Raw genomic sequence first — 27,208 nt, forward strand, 5'->3', positions numbered from 1 at the left:
ATGACAGTTATTTCAGATGATCCAAACAGGACATATGCTGAACACCTTGAATTGTCCTTGGGAGGAACCTTTGTGTTCTCTCCAATTACTGCAGGTGCTTGAAAAGGTACGTACCAAAAGAGGTGTTGTACGCAGTTATTGGCCTGATGATGGAGAGTTCAAGGAGGTTATAACTTTTTTTTTTCTAGAAACAATGCCCTTACCTATGACATGAGCAAGACAAAATGCACTTCTTACCATTTTGAAGACATGGTGGTGAAAGGTAAAGTAGCTGTCAACCTGTGTGCCCATGTCTCTTACTATTGAGTACTTATGTTAGGTGTTGCTATTGATGTGGTAGTTAGCAGGAACATCACTTTTACTGAAAGGAATGATAATACACTTCTTTGCATTACGTTTAAGGCCATGACATTCACAGCAATCATTTGTGTGTGTAATACCCTCTTGTAGGATGTTGACATCTTTTGGAGAGTCTATGACCACTCCCAGTTTGCTGTCATTAGCAAAATGTCAGCCACAGACCTTTCATTTTTGCTTATATTTTGGACAAATAGATTCCAAACAGTACGGGTCCCAGGACTGAACCCTATGGAAATCCACTGGTTACAGGTCTGCTGTTGGAAGTGGATTCCCCTATTTTGACTATATGAGTTCTATCAGTGAGCCAGTTAGCAACCCATTTAATGATATAAGGGCTGATGCCTACTTGGGTGAGTTTGTCAATGATGCCTGTGTGGGGGATAGTGTCAAATGCCTTGGCTAAGTCCAGGTAGACTGTATGCACAATTTGCCCTCATCCAGGGCCTTTGTGACTGCTCAAAGAAGACCACTAGGTTTAATAGGCATGATTTCCTTTTTGATAAACCCAAACTGAGTAGGGTCATGTGTTTGTTGATAAAGTTCATGATGATTCCATCAATGGCCTTGCAAATAAGGCTAGTCATGCTAACAGTTCTATAGTTCCTGGGGTCAGTGGATGCACCACCTTTGTGCAAGGGAATAATAGTGACTGTTTTCCATTCAACTGTTACAAAGCCGCTGCTTAGACTATGAATATAAAGAGTACTCAATGCTGTGGCTAATTCATGTTGGAGCTCATGTAGGACACAGGCTGGGATTTCATCAGGTCCCATAGATGCTGTGTTTTTGGCCTTAGAGAGGAAATTTATGACTTGGTCTTTAAAGATACAAGGTAGGGGACAGGTGGTAGCGATGTTATGGGGTACATGTTGTGGGGACAAGAGTGTGATGTTTTCCAAGAACCTGTTGGCCAACAGGTTAACTATGTCCACGATTTCAGTATATGTGTTATCATTAACTATCCTGGTGTTTACTTTTAGGTTATGGGTGCAACTATAGAAGGCCTTGTGGGTGTCCTTTTTTGAGGAAGCTAATTTGGACTCACAGCTTGCTTTGGAGGACCTCACAAGAGGTCAGATCTCAACAGGAAGGACCTGACAGTAGGGGTGCTACAGTGGTCCCCCATATTGATGAGCACGAAAGCACCAGATCCAGGATGTTGGCTCCCCTTGTGGGTGTGTTAACCAGCTGATCCAGTGCATTGCAGTTAATGAAGTTGAGGAACCTTTAGGCAAGTGAGTTTGAGCAAAAGTAATCTACCCAGTCAATGGATGGATAGTTAAGGACACCCAAACCATGGTTTTCAGATGTATCTTGATAGAAACAAGAAGACACAAATAAGCCGAGTGGGTGTTCTCATTCTTGGAGGGGGTACTGTAGTTGGAAATGACTCGAATAGGTGCCCTACATATTGGTAATTGCACCTGAACTATCTCCAGGGAATCTACTGTTTAACCAATCTGGAGATGTATTTATCTTTAATGAATATCCATACAGCACCCCCTTTCGTTTTCACACCTTCAGTTTGTAGTCTGAACGTGTAGAAGGAGGTGTAGCTTGATATGGTTGGTGTGCTCTCCACAGCCTTGAACCAGGTCTTCATGACTGCACAAATGTCTAAGTCTTCCAAGGTGAGGACTGCTTCCAGTGAGGACAGTTTCATGTCAAGATTTTTAGCGTTAAGCAGCATAACCTTGAGGTTGTTTTTAGATGTAGTTTTCATGTCAGGAATTTTGTCCCTGAGACCCTGCCTAAAAAGTAGCACTATGGAGGTGGCAAGAGCCTTGGCTAGTAGCCAAAATGCCAGGGTGACAGATGAAGATCATCTCTGGCAAAGCATCGAGGTCTGTTGATCATGCCATCCCAGGTTGACAGATACTGTATCCCCTTAGAATGACACCAGAAACTAAGCTAATAATGGAGCTCAATCATTTTCTGTTTGTACTGAGGCATCATCCTAGATGAAGGTAAAATGCTGCTTAAGACTAGGGACATACCTGCCTGAGACACATAGTCCGAGAGTTCAGTCATGTCTCTCTCCATATAATCCAGAGAGGTACATCTCAAGTCATTCACACCAACATGGAATATGACAGAGCCATTACAGTACCTGTTGTTGAGAGACTTGAGTGCATGTGTCATATGGCATATCCTGGCACCTGGCAGACAGCTAATTCTGACCTTTTCCTTATCCAGTCTGGTAAGAGGGACATCATCAGTGTGTCTCTCATGATAATATCACCTATGACTAATATGTTTGATGATGATGTTTGATTTTGTGTTTTGCCTTAGGTGCTTAACCATGGAGAGACTGGTGTTTGAGCTATTATGTGTAATGTGTTCTGCAGAGGAAGTATTATGTGTAGCATGCTTGTGTTTGTGTTTTGGAGGTCTCTTGGGTTTAGGTATCTTTCCATTAATGACCTCCGCATATGTAGGTATGTGTGATGTGTGTCTGGGTGGAGTAGGAGGTGAGATGTGCATGCTGGCAACCCGCTCATTGTCATATGTACTAACGTGTGTGAGAGAGCATGCATTCAAGGTTCTTAATAGAGTTGCACCTCTCACATGTTGTGTTTTTGTGCACTAGGAGTAGATGGCTGGGGACACTTACCACATCTATATGACAGGCACTGCTAATGCCATTAGCAATAGATTATTGCTTGTGTACACGTCACAACAGGTCATGAATAGGCAGTGGCCTGACAGATGCTTAAATGTCAGATGTTATTAGCTTTATGGTGTCAGAGTAAGATAAAACAGTACCTGACAGTGTGGAATAACATGTTGTATTGAGTACGCTGCTTTTCTAGGCATATGGCACCTTCCTGAACCATAATCCTGTTATTAAGCAGGGTCGCAATAGCAGACTTACAAATGTGACAATGTACAACTCCAGTAAAGTAAGGGTCATGCTGCTACACCCTTGGGGTTCACGGCCTCAATCGCATTTGAGACGTACTTCTCTGGACTATATGAAGATAGACATGAGTGAACTCTCGGACTATGTGTCTCAGGTAGGTATGTTCCTAGCACTAAGCTGCATTTTACCTTCACCTAGGATTATGACTCAGTACAAACAGAAAATGACTGACCTCAATAATCACCTTAGTTTCTGGTGTTATTCTAGGGGGATACAGTATCTGTCAGCCTGGGATGACATGATTGACAGACCTCGATGCTTTGCCAGAGAAGGTCTTCATCTGTCACCCCTGGGATTTTGGCTACTGGCCAAGGCTCTTGGCACCCCATAGTGCCCCTTTTAGACAGTGTCTCTAGGACAAAAGTCCAGATGTGAACCCCCCCCCCCCGAAAAAAAAAAAAACTCAAGGTTATGCTGCTAAATGCTTGGTGCCTTAATATGAAACTGCACTGACTGGAAGCAGTCCCCACCTTGGAAATCTTACACACTTGTCCAGTCATGGAGACCTGGTTCATGGCTGTGGAAAGTACTCCAACCATATTGGGCTACACCTTCTCCCACACATTCAGACTACAAACTAAAGGCATGAAAACTAAGGGAGATGGTGTACTGATATTCATTGCAGATAAATACACCTCCAGGTTGGTTAAACAGTAGGATTCCCTGGAGATACTCAGGTGTAATTAACTTTTGGTAGGACACCTATTCAAGTCATTACCAGCTACAGGACCCTATCTGTGAATCAGGACACCCACTTTGCCTAGTTAGATCTACTTGAAGCTATCAAGATACATACAAGCACCCTGGCTTTGGATGACTTTAACTGGCCATCCATTGACTGGGTAAATTACTCATGGTGTAACTCACTTTCCCAAAGTGTCCTCGACTTTGTTAACTCAAATGCACTGGACCTGCTGTTTGACACCCCACAAGGGGATGCCAACATCCTGGATCTGGTGCTTACCCATATGGGGGGGCCACTCCAGCACTGCCACTGTGAGGTCTTCTCTAGTGATATCTGACCACAAATCTCTCATTCAAAATCAGCCCCCCCCCCCAACAACAAAGAAAATAAAAGACCTCTCCAAAGCACATTGTTACCTGTTATGGAATGATATAAATAGCTGTACTGCACATTCCCTTCAAATGGAACTGGCAGCTATGCCGGTTTCTACACCAATGCTCTATACAAACAGCCGTTTAACTACATTGATGTGGCCATACCTGACAGGACCAAAACAAGCTCCACAAAGAAGAGCAACCTGACTAGTGGACAACTGCCACTAACAGGCTATATAATAAGAGGGAAAAACTGCTGTGTAAGAGTAAGAGAGAGGGAGCCCTAAACTGGAAACACGCTGTTCTTAGCTTACACAAGTCAGTAAGGGTTATTGTGAGCTCCACAAAGGCAAACTATGAATCCAAATTAGATTCTTCATCTAAGGACAACCATAAGGCATTCTTTAGTTACATCCATTACCTAATAGGACTGGCCTAGCTTTGTGCCAAACTGGTAGTTAATGATACCACATATAGTGAGCCTGTGGACATAGCTAACCTCTTAACTGACAGATTCTGTGAAAATGTCACTCCCCTTTCCCCACAACATGTACCTCATGATACCCCTACCACCTGTCCCCTACATTGTATCTCTAAAGAGCAAGTCATAAATGCCCTCTGTAAGGCCAAAATCACAGCATCTATGGGACCTGATAATATCCAAGGTTGTGTCCTACATGGGCTCCAACAAGAATGAGCAACAGCACTGGGTACTCTTTTCAATCCTAGTCTAAGCACAGGCTTTATTCCAGGTGAATGGAAAATGTCCACCATTATTCACCTGCACAAAGGTGAGGCTGCCACTGACCCTGGGAATGATAGACTTATTATCCTGACCAGCCTTATCTGCAAGGCCATGAAATGAATCATCATGGACCTTATCAACAAAGATATAGGTAAGCTCCAAACATTTACCCCTACTCAGTTTGGATTTGTGAAATGGAGATAATGCCTGGGAAACATTGTGGGCTTCATCAAGACAGTCAGCAAGGCCCTGGATGAGGGGAAATCTGTGGGCACAGCCTACCTAGACTTAGCCAAGGTGTTTGACACTATCCTCCACTCAGACATTATTCACAGACTTACCCAGCTAGGTATTATATCATTAGATGGGTCACTTACTGGGTCACTGATAGAACCCATAGAGTCAAAATGGGGAATCCACCTCCAACAGCAGACCTGTAACCAGTGGTGTTCCACAGGGATATGTGCTGGAACCTCTACTGTTTGTAACCTAGGTGTTCAAAGTACAAGCTACAACTAACGGTCTGTGGCTAGCAAAGTTTGCTGATGCCTGCAAACTAGGAGTGGTCATAGAATCTCCAAACAATGTGAACATCCTACAAGAGGGCCTGACACACACAAATAATTGATGCCAAATTGATGACCTTAACCTCAATGCAAAAAAAAGTGTTATCATCCTTCTCAGTACGTGCAATGTTCTTGGTAACTACCACATCAATAACAAAACACTAAGTATGCACTCACTGGTGCGAGACCTAGGCACAAGGGTTGACAGTAACCTTACCTTGGATCATCATGTCTCCACAGTGGTAAGCAGGGCATTCTATATTGCTCATCTCATAAGTAAGGCCATTGCATCCAGAAAATGAAAGAAGTTATAACCTGTCTGTACTCTCGCCTCATCAGGTCAATAATGGAATACAACGCCCCTTTTGTTATGTAACTTTCCAAGCACCTGCAGCAATTTTGAAGATCATAAAGGTTCCTCACAAGGATAATTCAAGGTCTTCAGCATCTGTCCTGTGTGTATCATCTGAGATTACTGTCACTTCATTCTGTTTCATACAGAGTACTCATAGGTGAGCTATGCCTTGCATATGAGGCAAACTTTGACCATGCTTTGTTTGAAATGCTGCAGATCTGCAAATCAAATGGTACATGGATTACTCACTCTAAAGACCTTAGCCTGGAATGTGACTGTATTAGAGCATGGTGTATGGTCAGATTTGTCTCCCAGAGGTTACCACACCTTTGGAATGGACTCCCACTTTATGTCAAACAGAGTACCTCGTTGTCCCTCTTCAAATGCAATGTGGACAATTGTAACCTTAAATTCACACTGGGGGTTGCATCTGCGTTTCTGTTGAACTGGGGCAGTTGTTGCTGATCATGGAAATAAGGGTAGAATGTGGCTAGGCTTGCAAGGGCCCTAGGGCCATTAGCCTAGTAACTTCCTATGATATGACTCAGTCATAGTACATGTGGGAGTACATGACCTGTGACATACCTCCCTAGACTATACTTAGAGATACTTATTTAAGCTCTCAGAAGACATCTCTGCAGTCACTGACACATGACATAAAGCCACAAAGAGCACACTAACAGTGCAAGGTTATTATGCCTTCCACACATTTAGATCAGCCAAATCACAGGCAAAGACTAAAGGTGGAGGTGTTTCCATGTACATCAGCACTAAAGGTACTTCAAGGCTGGTCAAACAGAACAATGCACTTGAGCTGCTCCATGTTCAATTTAAAATAGACAAAATCCAATACTACTACCATGCAACTTCCATGCAAACTATAGGCCCCCTTCTATGACTTAGGACACCCATAGCATGCATGTAAACTTATTAGAAACACTAGCCGTCCAACACAATACCATATTCATGAGTGGCTTCCATTATATCTCTCTTACCTGAGAATCCTATATGACAACAAGCATACTGGCACAGAGATTCCTGGCTTTTGTAAACACAAAACCCCTGCACCAGATAGCCAATACACCAAACAGGGATGCAACCATACTGGATCTGGTCCGCGCCAATATTGGTAATCATGCACAATCCCGTACTGTAATGTCTTCCCTGGTAAGGTCTGAAAACAAATTGATCTCAATTGAAGTAAAAATGAGATATGGACAGCCAAGCTGGACATGGAATATTCAGGAGCTACTCTAAGACTAACCTCCAGCTATTAGGTGATAAACTGGCCAAATCTCAAGCTCCCATAAACACTGAGAACACTGCAGCCTATGCAGCAGTGTTCAAAGAAACCCTGTATGAGGATGTTAATAACTGCAAAGAGGCAGCCATACCCACCAGGGTGAATTACAGAACTAACTGAAAGACAACCACACTGGTACAATCACCGAATCAATAGGTTGTATAACAGAATGAAGAAACTCATGGCAAAACGTAGGAGGTACAGACACAGCGGATAAAATCACTCTCAACAAAATGAACAAAACAGAGGACAAATGAAGTCTACTAAAGCCAGATTTGAGGTAAGTTTGGGTTCCCAGGACAAGGACAACCACAAAGCATACTTTAGGTATGTCTGCAACATCAAAGGCAAGACACAGTTGTGTGCACATCTCATTATAAATGGAACCATCTATAATAAGGCAGAAGAAAGAGCAAACCCCCTGGCTGATATTGAGCTCCAACTTTACCCCTCTCTCCCCCTTAACCTTCCCTCAAGAAATACCATCAGATATAAGTAAACCTACCACCACAAGGGAACAGGTTCTTAACGCTCTGTCTAAGAACAAGCACACTGCATCAATGGGCCCAGACAATATCCCAGAATGCCTTTTAAATAGCATGAAATAATCTTTCAGGGTCTCTGGAATTACTTTTTCACTGTAGCCATCAAACAGGTTTCATGCCTCATGAATGGAGAACAGCAGCAGTCATCCCTCTGCACAAAGGTGGACCATCTACAGACAGTGGAGAGTGCAGACCCAGAAGTCTCACTAGTCTGATATGTAAAGCCATGAAAAAAATTATCATGGAAATGATCAGTACAGGTGTAGTATACTTCCAGACACTACACCAAACCCAGTTTGGTTTCATTAAGGGCAGATCATGTCTACCCAACCTGTTAGACTTATTTGAGAAGGTAATCAAGCAATGGATGAGGGGAAAAACGGTTCACACTGCCTACCATGGCCTGACAAGGCATGTGACACTATACCTCCATCAGGCACTTTTGACAAACTCAAGAGGTTAGGTACAAACTAGTATGCCAGCCAGTGGATAGCCAACTGGCTCACAGACAGGACCCAGGAAGTTAGCATAGAGAAGTCCACCTCTACAAACAGGCCAGTCACAAGTGGACTCCCTCACGAATCATTCCTTGTAGTGCTCATCTGAGGCATTCACTTGTCTGAAGTCAATGCCACTGTCAGTGGCCTTCGGCTGACTAAATTTGCAGATGATTGCAAATTAGGAGCTGCCATTGAATCCCACACTGATACAAATGTTCTCCAGGAGGGGCTGACACAGACATACAACTGGTGTCAGAGCCATGGAGTAACACTAAATGCCAAGAAATGCACAATATTATGCTTTGGGAAGTCATCCACCACTAGTAACTATCATATTGACAGCACACCTCTAACAGTTGACTGAGTAGTCAAGGACTTAGGGATATACATAGACAGTGATCTAGCCTTTGACTGTCATGTGTCTACAGCATTGGGGAAATCATGCAATGTTGCTCAACTTATTAACAAAGGTATGGCATGTAAATCCAAGGAAGTCACTCTTACAGTGCATTCCTGCATTCATAAGACCTATCACTGAGTGCAATGCCACCTTTGGTATGTACCTAGCTAGGTATATCCAACAATTGGAACATCCACACAGGTTCCTCACTAAACCAATACAGAGAGTACATAAAATGCTCTATGCAGACCACATCTAGGCCCTATCCCTGTATTCTGTGTCCTACAGCCATTGGAGGGGAGATGTATGCCTGCCATACAGGCCATTGTCAGACCCCACTGTGGACCACCTGCATATCCATGAAACAGCTAGCACCAGAATTATCCATTCTACAGACTTACACCTTGCCTGTGGTATAAATAGGACATGCTGAAGAGACAGGTATGTATCCCAGAGACTAAATCCTATATGAAACAGGCTCAACAACCATGTGAAACAGAGTTCCACCTTAATGCAAATCAAGTACAAGTTACACAATTGGATGGGGAACAGGATATTCATCCCTGGTTTGGGAGCTATGTCTCTTATGGGCACAGGGAAACTGTAAATGTTTCATCTCCCTGGCCCCTGTTTGTAGGTGTTTCATCCCCCAAAACCCTGCTTACACTTATCAATGTTATCAAACCTTATCAGAGATTTGGGATGCATGTCTGTTCTTAAAGAAGCCCTTGTGTTTGTTAGCCTAGTAAACACATATGAACCTATGGACCCATGAACCTATACTGTATTACCTTTCTAATGACATTTCACTCCTGTACTGACATTCAATCCTGTGCTCTGATGTTGATGAGTTGATTTTAGATGTGTACCCAACAGTGTGTCCAATGCAATCCTGAAAGTGAAACATAAACATTTCCATGAGACACATTTCATTGTGTGACTCCACAGCCATTACAACAACATCCATCATAACATACACAAATTATGCTATGCACATTCTAAATGGCAAAGTACAACATGTGTAAATAACCAGTACAAGTAGCATGTCTACAGCAACAATGGATTAAACAAATTCATATTAATGTAGATAGTCACCCTGTGCATCAGGCACATAGCTTTATTTTCCTGCATCCATGAGAAAGATGATAGGGATGTGGCACGGTTATCACATGCACAGGCTGTTGTGTGGAGGTGCAGGAGGTCTAGACTGACCCAGTAGGTTGACAAGCATGTGTGTGTGAGTCAGGAAGGGAAGCAGGCAAGATGGACCATGGAAATGTTGCGTGTGTGCCCTCAGTGTGACAGTGGTGTGTGAAAGTCTGCATGAACACAGCTAAGTTCAGTGCTAGCACTACATGCCTGTATGTTGGACAGCTGTGAGCCATCCATGGTAGTGCAGACAGTTCATTGTCTCTGCCCCTAACATGAGAACTGGCTCTGCCAAGAGTTGCACTGGCACCACCATGCCCAAAGTCAGATGCTGTGCTACTGCCTGAGGGTGACTGATGTCTGTTGGGAACATGTCTTCCATGGGAACACCCAGGACCATGATCCCATGGCCTGCTACATCTTGGTGTGGACAGCACACTCCCCTCTGGACCACTGAATGTACTGGCACTATGGGACTGTGACTGTGCAAGGCCACGTTGCCTCTCAGCAGATGTAGTTGCTGACCTACACCCACGAGGCCAACGTTCAACTCCAATGAGACATGCCATCACAGACAATGTGTGTTCCAAGACAAATAGTGTGCATTCTCTCTCAGACCTACCTCTTTCCACTGTGTCAGTCAACCATTCCAGGGTATCAGCAACATGGTAGAGGCAGTCACGGATGTCCGACTGTGCTGCATCCATAACTCTGAGCTTTCATTGGGAGTTCCTTTTTGGGCATGCCTGTGCCTCCATGATGTCCCTAAACATACGCTGAGTGACACGTGATGAGACATCTGGAACAGGTTGGTGGAGTGACAGCAGGCTTCCTACAAGCACCACTATCAATCTGCCTGTGTGGAACCGCACCAACTATTTGGCTATGGCCAGTGTTGACAGTAACTGAAGCCACAGTAGCCACACTTCCCTGTTCAACGTCCCCACCCTCCAACTGTCCAATGTTTGTGGCCTGAGGGGACTGAGTATGTATAGGCATACTGGCTGTGTAAGGTGATAATGAGGATGGATGAGGGATGTCAACCTTGGCATCTGATTCAACCTCTGCAATTCACAGCTGTGCCTCAATTTGGCCACCATCATCATCAGAGTCTGGAGAGACACTGACATCGGTTTGTGAAGGGAACAAAAAACAACCTCCTCGGTCTTCTGTGACCAGAAAGAGAAACAATACATTAATACCTGCACTTTTATGCTCTGCAGTACTAAAGTACAATATATGATAAGCTGTATACACTGTTGTCACTATTACAGACTTGTATAACCCCTAACCTCACATAGTAGGACATAAGGACATTATTTTCTAAACCCAATCTGCAATTATTTGGAAATAATTAATCATTAAACAAGAATCTCATGAGCAGTACATAAATTTTGTACACTGTTGACATTCTACAAAAATCTGCACAGTCTGCTCAGACAGTTATGGCAATCTGTAATATCATGGCATTACTGTCAAGTCAATAACTATGGTCACACCTATAAGGCAAGGGTATGATTCTAAACTGTGGACATTCAGAATATCTGACAATTTGGCAATCATACAGACAGTACTTTAATCCAGCCAGCAGGCCTGGGATGACACTTTAGCAAATACATTGAACTATATCTACATCTCCGTAAAAAACATTTTTGTGCTTACCAGCAGCAGGAGCATAGCTTAATCTGATTCCTGATGGTCCTGAAAAAGTTTGAGGGAGAGGTAATGGCAACAGCACTGCATGTTATATTTTAACAGGGGTAATATGTCCAAATATCTCACATTTACAGTAGCTGCATTGTTAACAGGTATGCGGGTCACAATCTCTACATGAGCTTAAAATGCAGCTAACCTCCTTCCCCCCAGTAAAATACCTGACACCCACGTAAAACTATATACACCTTTACACACTGAATGCAACAGACTTAATGATACCATTAACACCCAAAGTTTATGAAATAAACTTCCTACCCTTCATGCCTGACTATTCCATTATCACTCTGACATTCTCTCTATCACCGAAACATGGCTAAAACCCCACCTAAAAGATTCCGAAATGACCCCTTCCAACTACAAGATCATAAGAAATGAAAGAACTCTCAAGAAAGGTGGTGGAATAGCTCTACTTTTATCCTCCTCCCTAACAGTGACACCCTTTACCAAGCCTATACCCCAATTTACAACAGCTGAAATAACCCTGGCCTGCCTAAAAATTAATTAGCATAAAAACATATGTATAGCTGCCCTTTATATTCCACCAAGAAATAACATCCCCATTTTTGAAGATATCCTCTCTTGGTGCTCATCCAATATAAGCAATGAAACTATACTCCTAGGTGATGCAAATATAAAATGGGCTCCTACTCAATCACCTATATCACCTCAGAATAAAAACCTATACAACGACACCCAAATAATTACCTCTCCTACCAGATTTAATAAAGATAAGTCTGGTAGTATTCTGGACTGGATATTAGTTTCTCACCCCAACTCCATTTCTGACAATGGCACCCTACCCGACTCCCTCAGCAATCATCTTCCTGCCTTTGCTCATTGCTCACCATCCTCCCTCCATCTTCACCACAACTACATAACAACTCATACCCTAAAAAAACTTCAATTCTCTAGCTTTCTCTGACTCACTAAAACATATGGACTGGAACCCTATAAAAACCTTCCCTCTTGACGATGCTGTAACATACGTCAGTACTACATTCAATAACCTACTAGATAGCTTTACTCACCCCAGAAATAAAAGAATCAAAACCAAATCCACCCCTTGGCTAACTAAAGTAACTATTACACTCATGCATCTCTGAGATAAATCTTGGAAGCATTACCATAAATCTAAAACATCTAACACCCTTACAGAGTATAAGCAACTTTGTAATAAAGTAAAAAAACAAATTGCTTTAGGCCAAAAGTCCTACTACTACAAGCTTCAAAACAAGCACAGATCCAACCCCAAATAATTTTGGAATAGTATATCTGGTCTCCTCTCGCCTGGCAAAAAAAGACAATCCCTGCCCTAACCTTAACTCTCCAGATCATATCTTAGCTACCCAATTCAACGCTTTCTTTATTGATTCAGTAGCAAAGCTCACCACATCATTCTTCAATAACACTTCTATTCCACCCTCATCCCACACCCTCATCTCTAGTCCCACTGACATCAACACTACTCATCCCCCCCCATTTACCATACAACCTGTCTCTCTAGAAACCATAAAAAAATTCCAGAAAAACTAAAGCCATGCTGTCATGCCCCAGACAACCTTCCATCTAACTTTCTCAAGCTAGCTGTAGATGGCACAGCCCTTCCCATCACCATACTTATCAACCATTCAATTAAAGAATTCTATGTACCCCTCTTGTGGAAGAAATAATTCATCATTCACCTCCACAAAGGGACAACAATACTGAAATTTCCAACTTACATCCTATTGCCATCCTATCCCCTATCTCAAAAGTCCTTGAAAAATGCATACACTTGCAACTCCTTCCCTACCTCCTAGACAATCAACTTCTTTCTCCAAATCATCATGGATTTAGACCTGGACATAGTACTACCACTGCCCTTCTGTCCTTTCTTGACATCATCAACCATACCCGAGACTCTGGTATTATTGTAGCTACCCTTCCAGTGGTGGCTGGTGACTTCAAATTAAAGGGGGGGCTGCAGGAGACAGCTGAATAGGTGGGGCCAATGGGAAGGGGTGTGGCCAACTAGAAAGGGGTGGGGCTATGCTCAAAAACACAGCTGGAACTTTAATTAAATATGCTGTCCTGTGTGCCAATCCATCATTACGAGAGTCCAATCAAGACAAAATGAAGTGTAGAAGACAAAAAATATTTCAATGCATTGGCTACATAACAGCTTACTTAATATCTAGATGGAAACAAAAAGGTTGTGAGGCATGAAAAAATTAATTACTTTTTAAATACATTACTGGAATACTAGTCAAAATCAAGTATAAAAAAACAAGCTTCTCCTTGCACTGCAGTTCTAATTATAACTTATATTCAGCTTTATAAAAGTACCAAGTAACATGCTGAAAGTATAAATCTCTGTGATACCCCCACTTGTAAAAATGTTTCTTTTCCAAAAAAGACCTGCTGCCTGACAACTATCTACTTGTTTCATGGGGAAAACATGGTCAAAGTAAAAAATGAACAGCAAACAAGAAACAAGCTCAAGATAAATTGCTTAAAGGATTACTTCACAGGTTATGGACCACACATGATAGATTGGCATTTTGTTTAGTTTATGGGTAAAGCCTGCAAAGATGACTACAAATCTCCAACAAATGTAATGAGCTTCTGAAAATACTGTAATCCTGTCCTTTATTACAAATACTGTCATATGCATTTCAATACCTAAGGCTTGTACATTATTTATTTATGTAAATATTCTCTGCATGGCAACAACAAAAAGGCTTTCAGTGTTGGTAATTATTTAACAGTATGCTTATTAAATGTTACTTGCTTCTTATAATCTCAGACAAGCTTACCTGATGGTCATTAAAGCATTGCTACTTAAACACAAAGCAACAGGCACTGCAACATCATGCATTTTCTGAATAATAAGAAGCATAAATCAACAGTATAAAAATATGACAGAAAACCTGAACATTCTGCAAAATCAAGGACAGATGAAAAGCCACTGTCATACTTGTGTCTACCTTGGATCGGGGAATACTCTGCACACTTACACTGCATAACTGCTACTTGACTTGTTTGGACACATCCAGAGTCACAACATGGGGGAGTGGGGTGCAACAAGTATGTCACAATTTGAAATGTCTCTGGCTGATGGTGATGGCTCTGACACTCATACCTCTCAACCTCAGAGCAAGAAATCTGAACAAAGTCATACAAGGAAGTGGGACACAGGCCCAAAAATAAGGACAATTTTAAATAATGATCTTATAAACTTAGAAAGATAATAGAATAGTAGTAGTTCTTGTATTAGTATAAATTTTCTGAAGGGTATGAAATCTGAAACTCAAATGTCTGCCATTATTTTCTAACTTCAATCTTTAATGACTTGCCGCTAATTTGGCAGCAAACCACAATTTTATGAAAAACAGACCAAAATGTGATGCAAAAATATAAAATTGCCACACAATACAGCTGTGAACCTGTCAAAGAAGGTACACCTTTTTAATATTAGCACTGTTAACTTGAGCAGCTGACAAAATAAGAGCATCTACATGCATTTCTGAAATAAAAGTAATCTATAACTCTGATCATTACAGTTATTTATAATTGTAAACCCTCCACGTTTTCTTCCAAAATTGCCATTTTGTGGAGGGGTTATTAGGGGGAGAGCAACATTTTGAGCCAAAATTGGGGACAGTTGAGAGGTTTGGATATTCCTAATTCTATAAAGCGATTTATTTGCATGTACCTCTCAACCTCTTAAGCAGGAAATCTGGACAAGGCCAAATAAATATACTGGGGGAACATACAAACAGTACTAAAAATTGCTCTTGTATAAACTTGACAGTTGATAGAATAACAGGTCTTGCTTTAGCATGCATTTTTCTGAAGGTTATAATGTCTGAAAGTCAATGTCTGTCATTATTTAGTGACTTCACTCCTAAATGATTTGCCAGAAAAACACCAATTTTATGAGGAACAAACCAAAAATAAGAAGCAAAAATCTATTCATTCTGCAAAAATCTAGACAATTGAAAGGTATAGCTCAGCCAGGGCTGTCTGTGTTTGCTGCCCTCCCCCCCTCACAAAATTATGGTTGAATGGAGCCACCCCCCCTGCAGCCATTCCAATGTCCCATTCCTTTGTTATTTCGCCCCATTTACCATAAGCACTGTAATGTGTATACTGCTTTACTTCTGCGACAATTTGTATTTCATTTGAAAGTTTTATTTTGCATTTTACAGCACAAACACTAAGACATCTGCTAAACAAAGCAATGCAGTCTCACAATGAAAATAGACTTAGCATTAAAACTTCTCTTCCCTTGAAACTCACATGCACTGAAACAGCATTGAAACCCACATTCAAAGAAAATACATTTTGCCAGTGGCAGATAAAGATTAACATTGGGCTGTTTTCAAATCATAGGCCCCTTGAACAAGAAACATACACATGCTCTTTGATACACCTTCCTGATTGTATTAAATTATATTCCTTGGACAATACAGCACAGTTGTTAGAGGTCATTTTAAATTTATTGTTTTGAACATTTTTCCAGTAAACAATGAAACAAAATGCATGCACCAATAATGACAAAACTGCCCATTTCAGAACATTTCCATCATAAAAGTCTACTAAAACTTAAATTTCCATCATAAAAGTCTACTCAAACTTCTACAGTCCATCAGTATCAGTAAATATGCACAATCTCTGAAGAAGTAAAAGTCATCTAAATAATTCCACATTAAAGAGATCTGAAACTAATGAAAAGGTTGCTGCTAGCAAACAACTTTATATGTCATTGTTTTATCTACAAATAAAGTGGTTGTTGCCCTTGAGGAATAAATTGCCCATATTGCATTAAAAATGATAAGCTAGTAATATTGCAATAGGGAATAGATGGAAAACTGATAACAGGTTCATAGTTACTAGGTATCTTTGCCAAAAAAGACTGCAGCCTCCACCCCATTTGCAACACAGTACAGTATCAACAATAGATTGACCTACTGTGGGAGTAAAACCCACAGCTTTCTGCAGCAAGAGTAAGTACACTACCTGTTGTGCTATTAACAATGCAAGGAGATTCACCATAAGCAGTACTAAACCTTTGTTCCCCTGCTGCTCTCAGCTCCTTGTAAAATCTACTCAGCACTTCACTGTATCTCTGAACTTTGCAGCACAAGAAATCTGGAAAAAGCCAAAATGTATTGGGGGGGGGGGGGCAAAAGCCCAGAAAACAGGGAAACATTTTAAATATTGCTAGCATAATGTTGGAAAGTTGCTACAATAAAATGGTGTGTTACCACCATACATTTCACTGCCAAGTCTTGAACCCAGGGAAACCCTGTGCAAAACAGTCAGAGCACCATACCACTGTGCCAAATAAGCTGTCTTGTGAAAGAGAGGGAGACTGAAACTTAAATGACTATCATTTAGTGAATTCAGTTCTCACCATAGCTGTCAACCTCTTAGCACAAAACACCTGAACAAAGCCAATAATGGGGGGATACAGTCCCAAAAATAAGGACAAATTTCAAATATCCATGTTATAAACTTAGAAAATTGCTAGAATAAAAGGTCATATACTTTCTGAAGAATATGAAGTCTGAAATTCAAATGCCTGTTATTTTTATTTAACATTTGTTAACCAGGAAAGTCTGACTTGGAACAAAAGCCAATTTTCAGCAGAGCGAAACACTGCAAGATGGGAAGACATACAGACTCCACACTGAAAGTACCCCCAGCCAAGAATCAAACCAGAGAACCTGCAGCTGCCAGGCAACAATACTACCAGTGCACCATTGCACTATTGACTTTGCCAGGAACAACAAACATACAGAAACCACAGATTTTATGAGGAACATAACAAATATGATGCAAAAACCTGCAAATTTTTTACAAATGGTGGTGGGTTGGGAATTCAGGCCCTTACTACCTGCACCCAAGGTACAGGGCTCAAGCCTGAGTATTCTCTACCCACCACCATGTGTTCTCTCTAGCCACCAGTATGTAGCAACTGGGGCATTTTATACACACACACACACACACACACACACACACACACACACACACACACACACACACACACACACACACACACACACACACACACATCATTTGCCAGATCAGTCCTGAAACACCATAGCAGCAGATCTAAATCCTCGTCCTCTTCAGCAGCCCGATCAATTGTCCATAGCAACAGATCCATTCCTCCATGGCAGCTAAGTCCTCCAATCAACTGTCCATTCCTCCATAGCAGCCCACGCAAGCTGTTTTCCCCACGAGATGTGAGTAGGCTGGAACCTGTGGGCGATGCAGTCCGGTGTTCTTCCGGTCTGTGCAGTCATCACCACAGAGACTTCTTGGCTGGCAGGGTGGAGTTCCCTTTCTTCCCTATCCGGACTGCCTAAGACAGCAGTCTGGAGTTCTGAGTACCAGGAACTAAGCACGCATGCGTGGAGTTCCGGGACTCGCGATTGTTTTTCTATTCTATTTACTTTCTACAGATGGAGGGACTCGCATTTTTTTTTTCTTTCTACAGGTTGGGGGGCTGCAATCCTATAGCACGAGCCACCCCTGTACCCTTCTTCTAGACTTATCAAAGGGCTTTGATACAGTTTCCCACAAACGTCTCTTGTCCAAACTCTGTCTTCTCAATCTCTCCCCCTCCTCTATCAAACTGGTTTTCCAGTTACCACGTCTCTCCAAGGCACTCAGGACAGCAGATCCAGGAGTAAAATAGCGTTTAATGTCCAACAACACAGTAATAACAGAAATTCACAAAAGGAAAGTCAGTTTAGCAAGCTTTCACCCAGTACAATACCAGGCTTTTTCAGAACAAAGAAGCACCCTCATCCAGTACATTTAAATAATACAGCATAACCAATCACATCCACAAATCAATTAAATGTGCATACCATCAATTAATTACAGTAGAATAACCCAGTTAAAACCATAATAGTTTAACAAAGACGAATTGCAGCTCTAATTTTCAGTAGAAATACATGTTATATCCACTATTAAATAGATGTGCGTTTGGTTTAAACCTTAAATCCAGTTCATAAAATAAATATAAATATCAACCCTACTATGGCAATAAACATCCTATATATAAAAGTTAATTAATTAAATAAATAAATAAGTACATAAATAAAATGCATCAACATGCAAAGCAATAAAAACAGCAATAATAACAGCAAAATATGTAGCAAATAAATATACGTATATCTTACACTTCAGCAGCCCTAAGTTTTAAAACACTATTAATGCTAATATGGTCATTGAGACCAGGGGGTCTACTCATGTCTAACTTCAGCTGCCAAAACAATTCTCTGTATTCCTCCCTGGATTCCCAGCTCCCCCCATGGGGATCGACTAACACTTGTTCTAACTCAAAAAATATTAATCTCATATCCTTACATGTTAAAGAATGTCTAAAGAAGGTGTTTGATTCATTCCCTTTAGAAACCTCATATAAATGCTCATAAATCCTTCTCTTAAGTGGTCTCTCAGTTTTAGCGATATAAAAACTCTGGCAATTTTCACAAATCCCAGTATAGACCACCCCTTTCATACCACAATTTTAGTATTTTAATGCTTTCACCCTAAAACCCCTAGATAGAATATATAACTCACCCTTGTCCAAAATGTATTCACATTGTTGGCAGGCTCCACATTTGTGAGTCCCCCGTCTTGTTTCATCAATAGCCTGTCTATCACCCTGTTTCCTTTCAAAGAGTTCTTTGAGATTGGTATCCCTCTTTCTAACGAAAGTAGGATGGTGTGGAAGAAATGTTCTAGTATCATCATTAAACTTTAAAATGTGCCAGTATTTTTTGATAATGTCTACCACTTGGGTGGATGTGGTAGAAAAGGTGCGAATAAAGGCCCCTCTATGTTTAGGATCATCTTCTTCAGGTATCTCCACTTCAGGCAAACCCTTACCCAACAAGGAAAAAAAAAATATTTTCCCTGTTCATAATAACTTCATTGGCCATATTGTCCATCATTTGTTTGGGATAACCTCTCCTCTAAAAAAAGTGAGGTCAGGGTCCTAACCTCTTCTAGAAATTCAGCAGTCACACTGGTCATTCTGGAGGCCCTAATCATCTGCCCCTTCACTATCCCTTTTTTTGATAATAAGGCTGTCCGCTCTTGAAATGTAAGTATGAGTTAGAGAACAAAGCTTTCCGATATAATTTGGACTGAAAGCAATGGTTAAACACATCCTTATAGAGTGTAATGTCTAAATAATTGATGGAAGAATCACTAACTGTGTATGTAAAGGCCAAAAAATCAGTAGTTTGGTTAAGATAAACCATAAAATCATCAAATTTCTCTCTAGGCCCATCCCACAGTAAACAAATATTGTCCACGTAAGGGGTATAGAATGTAATGTAACCCCGCCAATCTGTGTTAAGTACAAATTTTTGTTCCCAGTAGTACAATACACAGTTTGCGTATAGGGGGGCACAAGCAGCCCCATTGCAACACATTTCCTTTGTTGGTAAAACTCACCATTAAAGTGAATAAAGTTGTTTCTAAGGATGGTGTCCATAAAATCCATGATGTAGTTTAAGGTGTTCCCATCCAAACCTGATTCTGTTGACAGAATTTCATCAAACCATTCTAAACCCTTTTCATGCGGTATACTTGCAAACAACTTGACCATGTCAATAGTGACTAACCAAACCTCCATACTATATTTATCTTTAGACATTCTTCTCAGAAAATCTCATGAGTCCTTCGTTGTGTGAATCACAGACTTCAGGAACTTTTTTAACTGAAAATCTATAAAAATAGCTAGAGGTTCAGTAATACTCCCTGCACCAGCTACAGTAGGTCTAAATTTCATGTTGTTAATCCCTTTGTGAGTTTTAGGGATACCAAATATGCAGGGAATCTGCAAAGTTGTCAATGAGAGCATGCCTAATTTTGATAAATGTAAATATGATGGGTTGTTTCAAAATGTGGCCAATTATTGTGACAAAATTATCAACAGAAAAATTAGGAAGTTAGAAAGGGATCTTTTGGTGTACAGAGAAGGGAGAGCTTATCCTCTTTTCAAAATTGGTTCTTCTACTTCTAATGGGGACCACAGGTATTCGGGTCGCAATGAGATGGATGGTGACAACAACAATATTTATGAGCACACAGGGTACCCTTTAGGGGAACCATTAGTAAGAAGAAGTAAAAGACTTGCTAAAAAACAGAGGAACCATTCATATCAAAACCCCCAACATTGCAGGGGTGGGGTGGGGGGCAGGTTCCCAGGGAAGAGTTGGAATTTTCGACCGACTTATTGGGGCCATTGACACCGTTACTGGAAAATGATTATATTGTGAACATGTTATGTGTGAACCCAGGTGATGACCAAAGAATATGCAAGAAAGATAACTACTATATTCATTTTTACAGACATGGTTATTAATGACATGTATTTTAAACTGTTTACTAAGGGGTTTCATTTTGTACCCTCCAGACCCAGGTCTATGGTGAATACATTAATAGATCTAAAAATGTATATTAAACAACTAAACGTAGAAATTTACTTCAAGGGACAGAAATTGAACAGAGAAGAACTGAGTAGAAAAAGCCTGTTTAATCCACCAGTTAACCAGACATTAAAAATGTTTGAGGAGCTGGTGTAAAGTGAAATTAGAAAGTTGGATATTAAAGGCAGGGCTAGTTCAAACATTTTAGAAGAAGAAACATCTTTACTTGAACAGTTGTGAGAAGAAAAATGTAGAGTAATGAAGCCTGACAAGGGTGGAGGAGTGGTGTTAATGCACAACGACGATTATGACACACACATGGTCAACATCTTGCAAGACCCAGAGCACTACGCAACAGTTTCTCGTAATGAGATTAACATTGCTCATGCTAAAATTATTTTGTATTTGTTAAACCATTTATTGTAGGGGAGTTTCAATGAAAAGTTATATAATTTTTTACATGTGGAAAACCAAAGATTCCCTGCATCTTTGGTATCCCTAAAACTCACAAAGGGATTAACAACATGACATTTAGACCTATTGTAGCTGGGGCAGGGAGTAACCTCTAGCTATTTTTATAGATTTTCAGTTAAAAAAGTTCCTGAATTCTGTGATTTACATAACAAAGGACTCATGGGACTTTCTGAGAAGAATGTCTAAAGATAAATATGGTCCAGAGGTTTGGTTAGTCACTATTGACGTGGTCGAGTTGTTTCCAAGTATACCACACGAAAAGGGTTTAGAATGGTTTGGTGAAATTTTGTCGACAGAATCAGGTTTGGATGGAAACACCCTCAACTTGATCATGGATTTTATGGACACCATCCTTAGAAACAACTTTATTCACTTTATTGGTGAGTTTTACCAACAAAGGAAAGGTGTTGCGATGGGGGCTGCTTGTGCCCCACCCCCATACACAAACTGTGTATTGTACTACTGGGAACAAAAATTTGTTCTTAAAACAGATTGACAGGGTTACATTACATTCTATACCCATTACTTGGATGAAATTTGTCTACTGTGGGATGGGCCTACAGAAAAATTTGATGATTTTATGGTTTATCTTAACCAAACTACTAATTTCTTGGCCTTTACATGCACAGTTAGTGATTCATCCATCAATTATTTAGACATTACACTCTATAAGGATGTGTTTAACCATTGCTTTCAGTCCAAATTATATCGAAGGCTTTGTTTTCTAACTCATACTTACATTTCGAGAGCGACACCCTTATTATCAAAAAAGGGATAGTGAAGGGGCAGATGATTAGGGCCTCCAGAATGACCAGTGTGACTGCTGAATTTCTAGAAGAGGTTAGGACCCTGACCTCACTTTTTTTAGAGAGAGGTTATCCCAAACAAATGGTGGACAATATGGCCAATGAAGTTATTATGAACAGGGAAAGGAAGTTTTTTTCCTTGTTGGGCAAGGTTTTGCCTGAAGTGGAGATACCTGAGAAAGGTGATCCTAAACATAGAGGGGCCTTTATTCACACCTTTTCTACCACATCCACCCAAGTGGAAGACGTTATCAAAAAATACTGGCACATTTTAAAGTTTAATGATGATACTAGAACATTTCTACTGAACTATCCTACTTTTGTTAGAAGGAGGGATACCAACCTCAAAGACCTCTTTGAAAGGAAACAAAGTGCTAGACAGGTTACTGATGAAACAAGATGGGAGACTCACAAATGTGGAGCCTGCCAACAATGTGGATACATTTTGGACAAGGGTGAGTTATATATTCCATCTAGGGGTTTTAGGTTGAAAGCATTAAAATACTACAATTGTGGTACGAAAGGGGTGGTCTATATTGGGATATGTGAAAATTGCCAGAGTTTTTATATCGGTAAAACTGAGAGACCACTTAGAAGAAGGATTTACGAGCATTTATATGAGGTTTCTAAAGGGAATAATGTCTAAATAATTGATGGAAGAATCACTAACTGTGTATGTAAAGGCCAAAAAATCAGTAGTTTGGTTAAGATAAACCATAAAATCATCAAATTTCTCTCTAGGCCCATCCCACAGTAAACAAATATTGTCCACGTAAGGGGTATAGAATGTAATGTAACCCCGCCAATCTGTGTTAAGTACAAATTTTTGTTCCCAGTAGTACAATACACAGTTTGCGTATAGGGGGGCACAAGCAGCCCCATTGCAACACATTTCCTTTGTTGGTAAAACTCACCATTAAAGTGAATAAAGTTGTTTCTAAGGATGGTGTCCATAAAATCCATGATGTAGTTTAAGGTGTTCCCATCCAAACCTGATTCTGTTGACAGAATTTCATCAAACCATTCTAAACCCTTTTCATGCGGTATACTTGCAAACAACTTGACCATGTCAATAGTGACTAACCAAACCTCCATACTATATTTATCTTTAGACATTCTTCTCAGAAAATCTCATGAGTCCTTCGTTGTGTGAATCACAGACTTCAGGAACTTTTTTAACTGAAAATCTATAAAAATAGCTAGAGGTTCAGTAATACTCCCTGCACCAGCTACAGTAGGTCTAAATTTCATGTTGTTAATCCCTTTGTGAGTTTTAGGGATACCAAATATGCAGGGAATCTGCAAAGTTGTCAATGAGAGCATGCCTAATTTTGATAAATGTAAATATGATGGGTTGTTTCAAAATGTGGCCAATTATTGTGACAAAATTATCAACAGAAAAATTAGGAAGTTAGAAAGGGATCTTTTGGTGTACAGAGAAGGGAGAGCTTATCCTCTTTTCAAAATTGGTTCTTCTACTTCTAATGGGGACCACAGGTATTCGGGTCGCAATGAGATGGATGGTGACAACAACAATATTTATGAGCACACAGGGTACCCTTTAGGGGAACCATTAGTAAGAAGAAGTAAAAGACTTGCTAAAAACAGAGGAACCATTCATATCAAAACCCCCAACATTGCAGGGGTGGGGTGGGGGGCAGGTTCCCAGGGAAGAGTTGGAATTTTCGACCGACTTATTGGGGCCATTGACACCGTTACTGGAAAATGATTATATTGTGAACATGTTATGTGTGAACCCAGGTGATGACCAAAGAATATGCAAGAAAGATAACTACTATATTCATTTTTACAGACATGGTTATTAATGACATGTATTTTAAACTGTTTACTAAGGGGTTTCATTTTGTACCCTCCAGACCCAGGTCTATGGTGAATACATTAATAGATCTAAAAATGTATATTAAACAACTAAACGTAGAAATTTACTTCAAGGGACAGAAATTGAACAGAGAAGAACTGAGTAGAAAAAGCCTGTTTAATCCACCAGTTAACCAGACATTAAAAATGTTTGAGGAGCTGGTGTAAAGTGAAATTAGAAAGTTGGATATTAAAGGCAGGGCTAGTTCAAACATTTTAGAAGAAGAAACATCTTTACTTGAACAGTTGTGAGAAGAAAAATGTAGAGTAATGAAGCCTGACAAGGGTGGAGGAGTGGTGTTAATGCACAACGACGATTATGACACACACATGGTCAACATCTTGCAAGACCCAGAGCACTACGCAACAGTTTCTCGTAATGAGATTAACATTGCTCATGCTAAAATTATTTTGTATTTGTTAAACCATTTATTGTAGGGGAGTTTCAATGAAAAGTTATATAATTTTTTACATGTGGAAAAACCAAAGATTCCCTGCATCTTTGGTATCCCTAAAACTCACAAAGGGATTAACAACATGACATTTAGACCTATTGTAGCTGGGGCAGGGAGTAACCTCTAGCTATTTTTATAGATTTTCAGTTAAAAAAGTTCCTGAATTCTGTGATTTACATAACAAAGGACTCATGGGACTTTCTGAGAAGAATGTCTAAAGTTAAATATGGTCCAGAGGTTTGGTTAGTCACTATTGACGTGGTCGAGTTGTTTCCAAGTATACCACACGAAAAGGGTTTAGAATGGTTTGGTGAAATTTTGTCGACAGAATCAGGTTTGGATGGAAACACCCTCAACTTGATCATGGATTTTATGGACACCATCCTTAGAAACAACTTTATTCACTTTATTGGTGAGTTTTACCAACAAAGGAAAGGTGTTGCGATGGGGGCTGCTTGTGCCCCACCCCCATACACAAACTGTGTATTGTACTACTGGGAACAAAAATTTGTTCTTAAAACAGATTGACAGGGTTACATTACATTCTATACCCATTACTTGGATGAAATTTGTCTACTGTGGGATGGGCCTACAGAAAAATTTGATGATTTTATGGTTTATCTTAACCAAACTACTAATTTCTTGGCCTTTACATGCACAGTTAGTGATTCATCCATCAATTATTTAGACATTACACTCTATAAGGATGTGTTTAACCATTGCTTTCAGTCCAAATTATATCGGAAGGCTTTGTTTTCTAACTCATACTTACATTTCGAGAGCGGACACCCTTATTATCAAAAAAAGGGATAGTGAAGGGGCAGATGATTAGGGCCTCCAGAATGACCAGTGTGACTGCTGAATTTCTAGAAGAGGTTAGGACCCTGACCTCACTTTTTTTAGAGAGAGGTTATCCCAAACAAATGGTGGACAATATGGCCAATGAAGTTATTATGAACAGGGAAAGGAAGTTTTTTTCCTTGTTGGGCAAGGTTTTGCCTGAAGTGGAGATACCTGAGAAAGGTGATCCTAAACATAGAGGGGCCTTTATTCACACCTTTTCTACCACATCCACCCAAGTGGAAGACGTTATCAAAAAATACTGGCACATTTTAAAGTTTAATGATGATACTAGAACATTTCTACTGAACTATCCTACTTTTGTTAGAAGGAGGGATACCAACCTCAAAGACCTCTTTGAAAGGAAACAAAGTGCTAGACAGGTTACTGATGAAACAAGATGGGAGACTCACAAATGTGGAGCCTGCCAACAATGTGGATACATTTTGGACAAGGGTGAGTTATATATTCCATCTAGGGGTTTTAGGTTGAAAGCATTAAAATACTACAATTGTGGTACGAAAGGGGTGGTCTATATTGGGATATGTGAAAATTGCCAGAGTTTTTATATCGGTAAAACTGAGAGACCACTTAGAAGAAGGATTTACGAGCATTTATATGAGGTTTCTAAAGGGAAGGAATCAAATGCCTTCTTTAGGCATTCTTTAACATGTAAATATATGAGATTAAAATTTTTTGTTTTAGAACAAGTGTTAGTCGATTCCCATGGGGGGAGCTGGAAGTAAAGGGTGGAATCCAGAGAACCGTTTTGGCAGCTGAACTTAGACACAGGTAGAACCCTGGTCTCAATGAGCATATTAGCATTAACAGTGTTTTAAAAACTCAGGGCTGCTAAACTGTAAGATATACATATATTTATTTGCTACTTATTTTGCTGTTATTATTACTGTATTTATTGTTTTGCATGTTGATGTATTTTACATATGTACTTATTTATTTATTTAATTAATTAACTTTAATTAAATTAATTTAATTTAATTTAATTAATTTAATTAATTAATTAAATTAATTTAATTTAATTTAAATTAATTAAATTTAATTTAATTAAATTTAATGTTTATTGCCATAGTAGGGTTTGATATTTATATTTATTTTATGAACTGGATTTTAAGGTTTAAACCAAACACATCTATTTAAGAGTGGATATAACATGTATTTCTATTGAAAATTAGAGCTGCAATTCATCTTTGTTAAACTATTTATTTATTTAACTTATTTAACATTTGTTGACTGAGAAAGTCCAACTAGGTTCCACAGAGCCTGTTTTCAGTGGAGGCCCTGGAAGAAATGCTCCAGATTCATGTCTTTGGAATGTAGGAGGAAACCAGAGTACCCAGAGGAAACTCATGCGAACAGAGGGAGAACATGAAAACTCCACACAGAAGGCACCCCAGCCAAGAATCGAACCAGAGAACCTTTTGTTGTGAGGTGGCAATGTTAACCGTTGCACCACTGTGCCACCCAGCTATTATGGTTTTAACTGAGTTATTCCATTGTAATTAATTGATGGTATGCACATTTAATTGATTTGTGGATGTGACTGGTTGTGCTGTATTATTTAAATGTACTGGATGGGGGAGCTTCTTTATTCTGAAGAAGCCTGGTATTGTACTGAGTGAAAGCTAGCTAAACTGGTTTTCTTTTTGTGAATTTCTGTTATTACTGTGTTGTTG

Source organism: Protopterus annectens, chromosome 2.part0, assembly GCF_019279795.1.
Source record: "Protopterus annectens isolate FY-2018-M chromosome 2.part0, PAN1.0, whole genome shotgun sequence".
NCBI lineage: Eukaryota > Metazoa > Chordata > Ceratodontiformes > Protopteridae > Protopterus > Protopterus annectens.